Source organism: Erithacus rubecula (genome assembly GCF_903797595.1).
Source record: "Erithacus rubecula genome assembly, chromosome: 2".
Lineage (NCBI taxonomy): Eukaryota > Metazoa > Chordata > Aves > Passeriformes > Muscicapidae > Erithacus > Erithacus rubecula.
Genome location: NC_136685.1, coordinates 99,251,082 through 99,264,859, shown reverse-complemented (window position 1 = coordinate 99,264,859; position 13,778 = coordinate 99,251,082). Strand labels below are relative to the sequence as shown.

The window sequence follows — 13,778 nt, the reverse complement described above, 5'->3', positions numbered from 1 at the left end:
GTCTTCCCTGAGAGGACTGAAAAAAAGATGAAACCAGGTAACCAGCCATTCCATTGCCTTCTCTAAATGCTGATATTTAATTTCTTTTTTTTTTTTTTTTAATCTCTGAGTATTCAAGAAGGACTTGCAAAATGGAATGCAGTCAACAAGAGAGATGGAATTACCCCAGAGGAATTACCCCGGAGGACAAATGCCTTTGCTTTGGGAGGTAGGAGGCTGAACTTCAGATCATCTAATGTAAAAGTAGCTATTTGAATGCTTCCAGCATGTGGCAGGATCCTATCTTTGAGGTTATTATCTCAGAGTTGATAACAACTCTTACTTTCATTGGCTTATATTGCAAGCACTCACCAACAAAAACAAAAGCTCTTTTTACATTTTATCTTAGGGTTGGATTTACCTAATTTCAGCTTTAAAATGCAGTTTGCTGTTAAGTATAAATCAGGCATAGATTAATTTTTATCCATTTGTAGGTTGTGCAGGTTCTAGTCTCATTATTTTAACTTCTTTGTTCCCTGACCACTTCTCTGTTCTTCTTTATTAATAACTATCCTCTCAATATCACACCCACAAATGAATGTAATGATCCTGGGTCTGAGCTGTACAGCATGAGGATTATGAGTTTTGTGCTCTCTGCTGGGATATTGTCTGCTACAAAATACTGACTTGTGTGCATGCACTAACATTGCCTTTCCAACTCTGTGCTTTCTATTGCTTCAGCTGAGATGGTCTTATTAGTATTTCTTGGGTTTCTTCTCTCCAGGATAAGGTCAATTTTTAGATTATGTTCCCTCCAAAGTCTTCAGCCTTACCTTGTCAAGTGGTAACAAGGTTTCTGACAAAGATCCACTGTAAGGAAGACATAAAATAAACTTTTGCTTTTTCAAGAGATTTTTTTTAATTAATTGAACTGTGTTCCTCTACTGGAAATAACTCTTTTGATAATAACTCTTTTGATTTTTTTTCCTGCGCTGCTTTATTTCAGGGATAAATCCATTCCTCTTTAAGAGTGGGAAGGTACTAAATTCTTGTGGAAGACAGGTTTGTTAAGCTTGAAATAATAGTATCTATCAAAAGAGTGGTGCTGAAAGAATTATAAATTCCTCTGATCAGCCCAGCTGAATCTGGTGCTGAGCTCTGTATACCTGAATTCATGTGTAAAATTCTAGCTGTGGTGTCCATTCAGGACATATCCATTTTAATGAGACTGCTGTGCAAGGAATTAAAGCTATGTGCCTCTGCTGGTAGGAAAGCTGTCTGTGCTGTTGTAGGATATTGGCAGAGAAAATTTGGATATTTTTTTCCAGTTGCTTTTTTCTTCCTCTCTCCTTATATTTTCTCACGTCTTCTGTGTGAGAAGGAGCTGAACAGACAGAAACTCTGAGCTTAAACAGAAACTGATGAGATAGTTCTCATAACATTAGTTTATTATTACTCCTGACAATTGCATTATTGATATTATTGGGCTATACTAAAATTAAGGGATATGCTTAAGAGTACAGTTTGTTCAATCAGAGAACAGCCAGTTCAGAGAACAGAGGGATGCAGTTGCATCCTTCTGCTAAGTCTCTACTTTTATATGGAGTAACAGTTTTTTAAAAAATGTTCAAGCTCCAGAGGCTTTCAGCTCACAGCACCTCCTGCCAGCACTGTCAGGATCTCTAAGGCTGAGCTGGCTGCCCCTGGCAAGCAGAGCAGTGGGAGAGGAGGTCACCACTGGTAGAGGTGTTTAATTTGAGCCTGGGAAGTACTGCTCAGTCTGGCAGTGCTTGGAGCTCAGAAACGTGGGAAAAAGATCTGTTCTACAAGTTATTTTGATTTTGGTTGTCTACCCCTTTCCCCCACTCTTGATTTCTTTCCTTTTCCTTTTCCTTTTCCTTTTCCTTTTCCTTTTCCTTTTCCTTTTCCTTTTCCTTTTCCTTTTCCTTTTCCTTTTCCTTTTCCTTTTCCTTTTCCTTTTCCTTTTCCTTTTCCTTTTCCTTTTCCTTTTCCTTTTCCTTTTCCTTTTCCTTTTCCTTTTCCTTTTCCTTTTCCTTTTTTTTTTCTTTTTCTTCCCTCCCCCCCCCCCCGTTTTTCCCTTTCCCCCCCCCTGCTATTTTCCCCTTTTTTTCCCTTTTTCCTTTTCAGTTTCTAAAAATTGGAGAGGTTAGGACTCATTTACTTTTATTAGTTGTTGGAAGCAAGAGATAAAGGAGGAGAAAAAAAAAGGAGCACAAGCTAGAAGATGAATATAATATATATATATTTTTAAGGGAAGTGCTGTCTCCATTAAACATGTGTTTTCCATGGGTAGGTATTTTTTAAAGAAAATGAAAACTATTCGTTGAAAAGTTAGGAAAGCACTGAATAGCTCTAACTGAGTGCTCCACTTGATTGCTGACATGTTTTTGGGAGAATGAGGTACATGCTCCTTGCTGGCCAGGACAGTTTCTCTGATGTCAGCCAAAACCTAATGGGGCTACTGTTGTCCCTGCTATTTTCATAATCAGAGAACAGGAATAGGCCAAAGGAGCACACTTGAGTTCCAAATATGATATCTGCATTTGCTGAGCATATGCAAACATGTGCATCCTCATGAGATAGATATGGCTCTCAGGATTGGCTCTTGGCAGTTTTTCAACAAGTGGGAGGAGCACTGGTAGATGATCTAAAAGCTGTAGCAAAGGATGCTTCATTTCCATTCTTTATAGTGTTTTATAGTAGTAAGTATCTGGTAGGTATTTCTGATACATGCCAGGAGTCATTCTGTTGGATACAGTGCTTTTATACTCTTACAAAACTCTTGAAAACCCTCTCTGTTGTTATGCTGGCACTGTATAAAAGCCAGGGCAGACCTTATCACGTTCTGTCCTCTGTGATACTTTGTAGGTCACACTGCATTTCTGCTCCACAGAAAAGGCAAGTTCAATGGGAAGCAAGTATGAATATTTAGCTGGTAGTGTACCCATGCTGCACTTTTTTTTATTGTTCAGATATTGCCTTGAAATGTAGTTTTTGGAGACTGCCTAAGTCTAAATTCTTCTTGTGACTTTTCCACTTGTTTGAATTCATACTTTGCCATTTTATAGATTGGTTTATGGGTTGCATGATGCATAAATCACATGTTGCATTAAGGAAACATATTTCTGTCTTTGATATTTGTAAGGCAAAACATATGTCTGGGTGTTAGCCTTGGAAGTATTTTTTTTTTCTCTTTTTGGAGATAAGCCCCTCTTTTAGAATTTGGCGTAAACAGACTGGGAATTCACAGTAGCTTGAGTGCATCCAAGATGCAGCTTTGTTTGAAGCCATAATGAGGCTGATTAAAAGACTGTTTTGGTGCTAAAAATGTTGCTTGAAATCACTGAACAAAGCCGATTGAGAAGTCAGCTGTTGCTTCAACCTCATATGTGTGTCAGATGCTAGAGGAGAGCAAAGTTGACATTCCCACAGAATAGAGCTCCAGGGAGATCTCAAGGAAGTGCTGCCAAATACCAGGCTCCTTCACTAATGCTTCCACTCTGTCTCATGAATCCAGAGCAAAACATTTGGATACAGAAACACTTGCTTCATGACAAAAATCCCAAGTTTCTTCTAGAGTATTTACTCAAGCTGATGGCCTTCGAATTCCAAGTTCCATTGTGCATTTATATTCATGTCATGTCCTGCAGGCAGTAAAATATTCCAGAGAAAGTGAGAATCTGAATTTCTGGAGAAATTACTTTCAGTGGATGTGAATCCTGTCCTCCAAATACTTCACCAGTGTCTGCTCCCACTTAGCGCATTTCAGTTGCTCCAATTTCTCAAATCTAAGTACAAATTTAAAAAGAAAAAGAATAGGTGGAAACAATTAATATATAGTCTAATATTAATAATATAAATCACTATTGCTAATGCCACTAGTGTGCATTAGAGAACTATAAAATTCCAGAGATGCAAAATCAGGAGCTTCCTGTGCAAAGGAAAGGCAATTGGAGCTGGGACATATATTATCAAATATATTATCAAAGCTTGAGATACAAAATGTTAGGTAGGTCTGTTAGGTAGATCTGCACTTGCTTCCTCTATTGGGTCACTTTTTTGTTGTCTTCCTCATCAGAGAACATTCCTAATCCTGTTTACCTGGCCAAACCATTCCACCACCCTGATGGGGCTGTGACAGCTGCTTTACTCTCTCATTCAAACTCCTCCTTCTACACTGCTACTCACCTTTCTGTGGCCCAGTGTTACAGGTCCTCAGTGCTCTGGCCACAACACGAGTTGTTTTCAGGGCCTGTAGAAGCACCAGCAGGGCCAGTTTATCCCTTCTTACCCCTGGCTCCATAGTGTTTTGGGATTTGGTACAAATAATTTTTGTGTTTTAGTAGTTTCACTGTTTGTCCTCATATCATCTCCTTGTCTAATTATTTCTCCAGTGCCTGTCATGCTGTTTTCATCAGAAGGATGTTTCTTCCAGCAAGACTTGCTTTTGGAGTCTTCATTTTTAAAGCACTCCATTGATTCAAGTTTTCTTTTTTAGCTTTTCCTTACTTTCTTTTTTCCTCTCAGTTATTCCTATACAAACACACACTTAGATTTGTTACACATTCCACCTGATGGCATCTTAAACTTCCTAAATTTAGCTGCTATTTCCAAACAGCAAACTCCATAGTAGTGCCCTTACCTAGACACTCAGGCTGCCAGTGATCTCTCCTGTACTCTTTCTCATTGTAGATCTTGGCTTTTCTGGTAAAGCATGAAAAGGGACTGGGGTTGGCAAGTGGTTTGTTAGGGTGTGCAATTGTGGGAAAATCTTATGTGACTATGCAGGGCTCTGACCCAGTTATATAATTTCTAGTGCTATCTTCTTATGGAAACACAGAATTGTAACTACTTTGGAGAAAAGCTACTTTGTGCTTGATATGTCTTCTTACTCCTTTGTTACTTGCTGTCAAAATAAGTACAAGGACTATTGGGCAGTCAGTTTTCAGAGGATGCTACATAAAATTGTTTTATACAGCAAAATAAAAGCTAACCCCCTGATTTTGCTTATCCCACCATTCTGCCCAAATGCTCATTATCAGACTTTTTCAACTATGCCAAAAAACCATCCTCTGGGTGAAGAGTCATTTCTGAAAAAGCAGGATATCACAATTTACCCTTCAGGGCTAAATGAGGGGGTTTAATGAATTCCACCACAAAAATTCCTAGGGTGGTTGTACTAACAGCAAGTTGCCTTAAAAGGACTATTTTCCTCTATAGGGATTTCAGTAAAGAGACAATGTTTATTTTTTCAGTGGAAAATTGATTGTAACTAAGAGGATACTTGGCTTGAAAGTGGGGAATTATCATATCATATGATTAAATGAAAGCTTACCTTGTTATAAGGTAACTAGACATATCCCAATAGAATTGAGACAATGTTTGATTAAGCCAGATTTTCCTGCTTTAAATTCAAGGAACAAATTAAAGAATAATTGAGATCCTTTTCAGATCTTTTATAAGCTGAATATATAAAGCTGCAGCTCCAGGTGGCAAAGCAATTAGCTGATGAATAAAATCAACCACACTGTCATTCGTCAGATGTTTAAATTCCATAAGCCAGATAAATTAATGTGTTCCTTAAGCCAAATAAACGGTCACGCTCTTCATGTTACCACTGAGTTCCCCTGGGAATGGGCTTGGGAACATGTGGATAGAAAATCTAGGAACTGTCTCATCAGAGGGGTCATAATTAAGTTGCCTGGTTTTGCATGTCTGAAATAAATGTTCCCTTTCATTGAAAAGATGACTGTAATGATCTTCTGTGCTTTGTCAAATGGGAGGATAAGAGTGGAAGGGTAAGCATTTGAATCTGAAGATTCATGCCTCTCTTGCTGGAGATGGGATTTTGGCCTCCTGGCTTCTGGTTAAGGACTGGAATGACACAATCTGTAGCACAGTTTCATTTGCTAGTGCTCAGTTTGACTTTAGAAGTAACATTGGGGCAATCAAGTCAGGCTGATTAATCTAAGAGAACCTATTTGTCTATCAGCAGCTGAACTGGAGCTGTATTTTTTAACTTTAGCCTTTTTATGGTGGAGTTTAGAATGTGGGATTGTACTGTAAAAGTGTTTCCCCTTGTGCTGAGGAGTCTCTCTGAAATTTATGTGGTTGCTCAGACCATTTGATAGTCACTGTCTAGCCAACAGAGGCATAGCCTGAATCCAGTTTAAAGTCCTCAACACTTTAAATTAAAAAGCTGTCAGGCAGAAATCACCTCTTTCTATATTGACCTGCTGTTGTAGATGATTTTGCAAGCACTTATCCATACAGTTTTAATAATAGGAAGGGGGTAGACTATACTATGTATGATGAGCCCATAGATAGAGAAAATGCAAATTCTTGACTGTTTTGATGCTCCTCTCCTTCCTTACAAACCTTGGGTGGATTCTTCAGGTAAGTAGTAACACAAGTACCACTGAGTGATAGTTGGGTGAAGCCAGTTTACACTGCAGAGGTACTCACCTTTAGTGAAGTACTGCTCCTCAGAGTGGTGAGTCAGTGTCAGTGTGCCTGTCTGTAACAGTGTCAGGACTGGTTTGAGACATGAACTGCTGTTTGGGGTGTATGTGTGCTTTCCCAACCCATTTTATGACCTGCCAACTGGTTTATAACAAACAGCAAATGCTGCTGTTCCTTAAAACTCTCCCTTATTTTTTTCTTAAGAAAAAAATAATTAAAAACTGTAAAAACAACGTGCTTTGAAATGGAATATATTTTCTGTTCTGCTTGAATTTTGCTCAAGCAGTGCTTTTATGTAACCTGAGTTAGTTTTTGAATACTTCTGATTTTCAGACATTTAGAAACAAGAAATAATGGAAGAATTATTCTCTCCCTAGGATTTAAGAAAACCTGGAAATGCACTGCTGAGTGCATAACTGCATGATAAAGCAGGTGTCATAAATAACTTGAGGCAGAATGGGTGACTGTTTGAAGGCCATTGAAGCCCAGCAGTGGAAACAGACAGGAACTGACTGATTTGATCTTTCACACCCGTTTGATGGATTTTCATTAAGAGTGAGTAAAGATCATCAATCCATATTTGAAATTGTATTTTTTAACTTCTATTTAAACATCTAGTACTCCAGGCAACTAAAAGTATTTGTAGGAGGTATTTATTTTCAGAATAGTGAGATGCTGGCAATCAGTGTAGAACAGCAAGTGTTGACAGACTTTATTTATGGGTGCATTTCACAAAAATTTGGTAGAAATTTCAGTGAACTTGTCAGTTCAGCATCTGCTTTGTGGAGCTCAGAGTGACACTCAAGTCTCAGAACTTGCAGTGGAAACATTTAGGTCCTGTGACAGGGACAAAAGGGAGATTAAAACCACTTGGGCTGATTGGTAAAAAGAGTGATCAGCAGAAGATCCAGCAGAAAATCTCTTGATGCAGAGACTACTTGAGTAGTCTACTTTCTCTGGGGGCATTTTATCAAAAAGCATTTATTCTGAGACCTTATGCCCTTATGCACACAATGCTTTACGTCCAGTGAGGTTCGCTGCGCAGACTTGCTTTCTTGTCCTTTTATTTATGCATTTATTTGTTTGTTTGTTTGTTTATTTTAAATTGGAGCAACATGCATTGTGTTGAATTTCTGATCAACTGAGAAAACAGGAAAAGCTCTCAAATCAAGTCCTTTCTGGTGCTCAGCCCAGAGAAGTGAGTGTCCTGGGGAAACAGCTTTAGCAGGCTGCCCATATCTGACAAAACCAAGGAAGAGATTTCTCATAGTATAGAAGCTCTGAAGAATGGGGTCTTCCAACTGTTCTGTCATTGTCGCAGCAGTTTAATGTGTTCTGTGCTCACCAAGAGGGAGCTGAGGATCTATCTGCTACTGACATGGTTAGATGTTAATGTCTAAAAATAGAACTTACTGACTAGCATTTTTTCATAAATAAACACCCAACAAGTGATTTCAGTGACCAACAGCATTAAAGTAGCTATATGATGATAAAGGTTCATGACCAGGAAACAGTTCTGTAGATAAGAGCAATAAACTCCTTCTAGTAATGAAAAGTGTCTGAGTGATGTCTGAGGGACCTGCTATACAGGTTACATAACTGTGTCATAGTTTTATCTGTGTGCTGGAGATAGCTATGGCCATTATTGATCTGCTACTTCAGGCCACTTACCTTTGAAGTCAAGGGAGCTGCTCACAGGCTTTGATTTCTGCTCATGCTGAAGTGTCTGCTGCCCTGGCACGTTTATAGGTGATGGGAAACTCGAGCTTCTGTAGTTGGTACTGTGGTGCTAGGATTAGATCTGGGCATCAGTGTGAATCAGTTGGTACTCCAGAACCTGAAATAGGTTCACCTGAAAGTGAAGGGAAGGGAAAAATGGTGTGATGACTCAGTTTCCCAAGAGGAAATAGGGAATAGGAGGCATAGAGCAGCCCTTTCTGAATGCCCTGCCCCTACTGTAATTTCACCAACTAAAAATTCATCTGAAGTGTTGATCTTCATTGAGCATTCCCAACAGCATATACCTGGGACTGATGTTCATATTACTTTATGAATAGTGACATGAGCTTCACTAGCTTTTGAATATAAAGCTGCAATCTGGTTTCTAGTTTTGCCATCTAGGGTAAACTGAAAACACTTATTGTGAATAATGGTAGCCACAGAGGAAGGCCTTTACCAAGTACCTCTGTTTATATTCAGTTTGGATTGTATGTAAAAGATGTTGTCTAACTTGCATGTTTTAAAGGAATTGTTTTGGTAGAAATCTTAGCTATACTTGTAAGTAGATGAGAATAACACAAAACATGGTCATCATCTCAGCATGGATAATCACTGCAAAGAAGAAATACGTGGTTTTAAAATTGGCACAAATATGAAAACATTTGGCCAAATGTAAACAATCCCCTCTCACAGGACTTACTGAATTCAAGATAAAAGCATAAAAGAATTTTCCTCCCATCACAGGAGGGCAGTTACACAAGAAAGATGGCTTTGAATTTCTTGTTCCTATTAAGTGAGTAGAAAATCTTTGTTTGCCCAGTGTGGCTGGGTACTGTTATGGATCTGTGGGTTTGAGGGGAAAATGGATGTTAGTTCCCATATTACTATTTATTCATTTTTCACATCTGTTCTCAGTCAATTGAGTGATATTTATTAAAAAATATTTTCAAAGCATGCCTAACTCAAATCTTCTGACTTCTTGCATACATATTAGTTGAGATAATGCTCTTGCTTAATCTGAGTTTCACTGTCTTTACAAAGAGAGCTGGAAAAGGACAATCCAGTTTCTCCACTTACACTATTAAGGAGCTGTGAAATGTTTTGGTGCTGCTATAAAATTTGGCTTTACAGGTCAATAGTCTACTTAACAAGTTTGCAGTACTCACTTGTCTTTCCCTTAAAGACATGCAAAACTAAGAAATTGTAAAATTTTGTATGGTGTACACTAAAAATATTTTCTTCCTGTATTTTTCTCCTCATTTGTCTCCCATCTCCCTCTAGGTTTCTGTAATATTCAGTTATCTATGAAGGAAATTATAAATGTTTGGCCTGCATGCAATTTGAGGTTGCACATAGCCAAAATCTGTTTTCCTTCCCCCAAATGAATAATCCAAAGACTGAAGAGTTTTCCCACACTTTGCAAAAATGCATATATTAAGCAATATTTTGATGGCATTTTTGAGGCCAATTTAAACCTCAAATGAAGACACTATTTTTTTTTTTATCCTGCCCATGGAACCATTCTGCTAGTGGAAAACAATTTAACAGAAGCTGCAGTGCAGCTGTTACCAACTGAGTATTAAGAAATTGCAGGAAAATGAGGCCCTCTGTTATCATATTAATAATATATTAGCATATATGTGTATATCTTACAGGACAGAGTAATGTACAACATGAGGGGAGGTATCAAATGGCATTGCTGTGCAATGAGGATTTCCAGTTTACTAGCAGCAAAGCAGGAACCTCAGGGTAGTCTTCTGTGCTTCTTTACTGTGTCTTCTGAGAGATGATGCAGCAAACGGTTTATATTCATCTTCATGCTGTGTGCTATTTTTATATATATCCTCTTGGCTTACTCCATGATTAAAGGGTATCTGCATGCCACAGGAATGATGCAGAGGACTGCAGCCGTGATAGATTGGGTTAGGTGGTGTTATTAGCATATTGTTACAGTGTTAAGGGGACAATATTTTGCATATTGTATCCAAGGGCAGAGTTCCATAGTCGGTGAGGTTTAGGCACAGCTCCCATTTACCTCCACTGAGGCACCTCCACTGCTGCATAGCCCACTTTGTGTCCTTGCTTTCAGGAAAAATACCATGGCAAGTTCAACAGAAAATCATCAGCCAAATGAAACCTACATTTGTTTAGCATAGCTTTTCAGGGGATTATTAATCATGGGTAAATTTAAGAGACCTAAACAATAGTTTAAAAATATTTTTAGGCATTTCAAGCTATTCTTATCTTGGCTATACTTACTCTTGTTTTTTTTTGCTTTTTGTTTTTGTTTTGTTCTGTTTTGAAAAGGTGAAGAACTCCAATACAGAGATTTAATAAGTCTGAAATTGCTAGTTATGACAATTTTGGCACCAGGAAGAAAGGAGTCACTTAATGCTGATTTATGTGATCTGTGTCACATCTACTACACATCAGCATTTTTCTGTCAGAGGCTGATGAAGGCTTGATTTCTTTACCGTGGATTTTGCTCCTGGAGCTGGAATGAGCTGCTTCCTTAAGATGCTGCCCACAAAGGAGGGTATAAACGTGTTTCTTGATGATGAAAAATGTGCACAAACCTTTTCGAATAGGCAGCTGAGATATTTGTGTGCTCATCCAAGAGGTCTGAAAGGCACATGGAAATGTCTTGCAGTTAAATGCTAGCTTTTGTGAACTTGGCTATTTGGCAGTGCTCTGCCAAGGGTTGCTGAGTATTCCAGGTGACTCCTTCCCTTGGCTGGTACAGCTCTAGGTTTGTCTCTGTTTAAGCCTCCACTTGCCACTGGCTTTTGCAGATGTAAAATGATACAAAAACACTTCCTTGCAATCTGGTGGAAAGTTTCCCCAGAGGGAATGAAGGGATACAGCAGTTTCTGTGTGCTTTGTGGGCATATTGCACTTGAAAGGAAAATGTCTCTTCTCCAGCTCTGTGCCAGTGAGCACACAGCTGAACCTGGGGAGGAGAGCAGCTGGGTTGTCCCAAGAGGACATGTTGCTTCTGGTGGCTCTGTACCTATCCCTGCTGCTCTGATTTCCTGTTCCACTCCTTGTTGTGTCTTGTCAGTAATGTAAGACCCTGGGTATCAAGACTGACGAGAGGTAGTCTTCAAATGATGAGTGCATGCAGTTCCCATATAACATCCTCCTTATCCCACTCACTAAAATGTGTAACAAATAATCTGTGCTGGCAGTGGGATTAACACATTTGACCCTTAATGGCTCTGAAGGAATAATTGTGATGCCTCGGGTCAATAACTGTGTGAGCTAAGGAGGATTTGCTTGATGCACCATAACATCTTCTTCAGAGCTGTTCATCCCTTTTGAGGGTCTATGAACCATTGGAACTTTAAAGTCTGTGTTCATTATGCTCTGCTCTCTGTGTGCATGTGGTTAAGGTCTGGTACGTGTTAAAAGTAAACTCTGCAGAATGCTGACAGATCCTCTGATTCTGTTCTAAGATACCACATTTCTGTCTGATTCACAAATGTCTTTTTTAATTGAAATGGGGCCTGCAAACAATCTGAGATGATACAGTAACAGTCTCTGGGATAGCTGTTGCTTCCACAATCCAATAGGAATTTCTGTTCCTTCTTGCCTTCATGCTGAACTCGTCTGCTCTATTTATATGAGCTGTCAGTCCGCTAGTTTTCCATAGAAAGGGAAAAGGGGGAGTTGGGTAGAATTAGTTTTTGGGGTTTCTTTGAGGTTTCTTCTGTAAGGCTTGTTTCTATATGGAATTATTTTTTAAGGTCTCTTTCATTCCCCCACCTCTTCTATCCACATGTATCCCTCAAAGCTTTTGAGTTAGGCTTTGAGGAAGGCAAGCCTTTCTGATGAAACTGGTAAAAAAAATACTTTTACTCTGAAAAGTAGGAGCTGTTCTCACTATCTCTTTGCAGTTTGGGTATAAAGGAACAATTTAGATCAATGGGAAAAGAATTGACGGCATTAATGTAAAATCAGCTGTGTACTAATCAAAGGAAAATGTCACCTCTTTACAGGAAATGTGACTGGTCTTAACACATATTTGAAGAACAAGTCTAGTCAGCATACAATTATTTTTCAGATAATTTTTCTATTATGGTTGGTGTTAGTGGTTCAGAGGCCAGAATAACCGTATCTGTCTCATTTGATGTAACTGTGTATAATGGATTAAATACTTTGCAAATGAAGGACTGGATCCTGGCATTGCTTTCTGCTGGGATGATACTTGGTCATCAACATCATTTGACTTCTTAGACATCTCGGGAGAGGAATATTTGCACTCTTACTAAAAATATTTACTGCATTTGGTATTGAGTCCTTGAAAGAATCATTCCCACTGTCTGATGTGCAAGAATAGCAGCCATATGGCAAACAGTGCCTGACAGAGACCAATGTCACCACAATTCCTGGGGTGGTCCTGTACAGGGCCAGGAGTTGGACTTTGATGATGGGTCCCTTCCAACTCAGGATATTTAGTGGTTCTATGTCCCTGGGTGCCAATGTGCAGCATTCCTCTCAGAAACTGGTGCTTCCTCACTGCAGCCCCTGTGACATGGGTCTCTGTCCTGAAGGTGAAGCAGCCCAGACACTGATTTTGGTATCTGAGGAGATCTTCTCAGCAAGTGCAGAGTCCTTCCTTTATTTTGGTGTGAAACTATTAGTCGTTATTGGTTATTAGTCACTAATAATCAAGAGTTGAGCTACTTAAAGGAGTTAGATACCGGCACTAATATTACAGTGGACTTAAAAAACCCCAGAAACTCTCTGCTTGAAATTTGTCGCTGTCATTTTTATTTTGTCAGGTGCCAAGAGAATGCATAGTGCCATCTAAGAAACATATGAAGGACCTGATTTATAGAAGCACGGGATGAGGAGTTTCTGTGTTGAACAGTCATTTCAGCCCATTCTGTTCTCCTCAGAAACCACACGGGAGCAGTGTGGTCCAGCCTTTGAGAAAGCAACTGCTAGTCTTTCCTCTGGAAACTGAACCTATCTGTCAAAGGATGTCTCAGTCTGAGATATAAGAACACAAAACTGATGACAAGTAAAACATTTCACAGAATATCCATCTTTCGTTTTGCAAATAATCCTTTGTGAAAAATCAGATTGTCAGTAAAGAATATTCAGAATACTTACTATATTGAATGAAATAAAGAATAAAGCATTTTGTGCTGTTGCAGTCTGTGATTGGATAATACAAAGTAAAAAAGAAGAAAAATTCTATGATTTTGATGCGTGCATTAGCCATAATGAACTCATAAATGGAGGTTATCAATATTACATTTCATATTTCTGACAAGATGTAGTTACCAAAAAAAGAAAAATAAATACCTTGGGAAAATACTTTCAGGAGCCTTTTGGGGGAAGGCATAGGTCCAAATGTTTAAATGTTATAGGTTTCGTAAATATGTATAATTTTGAAATTATTTGAGAATTCCTGTGCAGATTTTGCATTAAGATTAATAACTTTGCTTGTCAAAGGTGTGCACCGGATCCTTTCTGAAAGATCAGGTAGGTGTAAGTACAGCACAGAGGAAAAGGTCTTTGTAGTATCTGGTACTCCTAGGAAAAGAGAAGCAAAAGGTTGCTGTTGCTTTTAGCCCCATCATACAGGG

At 38.8% G+C, this 13,778-nt stretch overlaps 1 long non-coding RNA gene across 1 annotated transcript in view; it reads left to right on the top strand.

The window, feature by feature from the left end:
• Nucleotides 1–13,330, top strand: part of LOC306798188 — a 44,922-nt gene extending 31,592 nt beyond the window's left edge. The window contains exon 2 of the long non-coding RNA XR_013773294.1: nucleotides 12,966–13,330. This is a non-coding gene — a long non-coding RNA (uncharacterized lncRNA). The remainder of the gene's footprint in view (nucleotides 1–12,965) is intronic.
• Nucleotides 13,331–13,778: the final 448 nt, after the last annotated feature.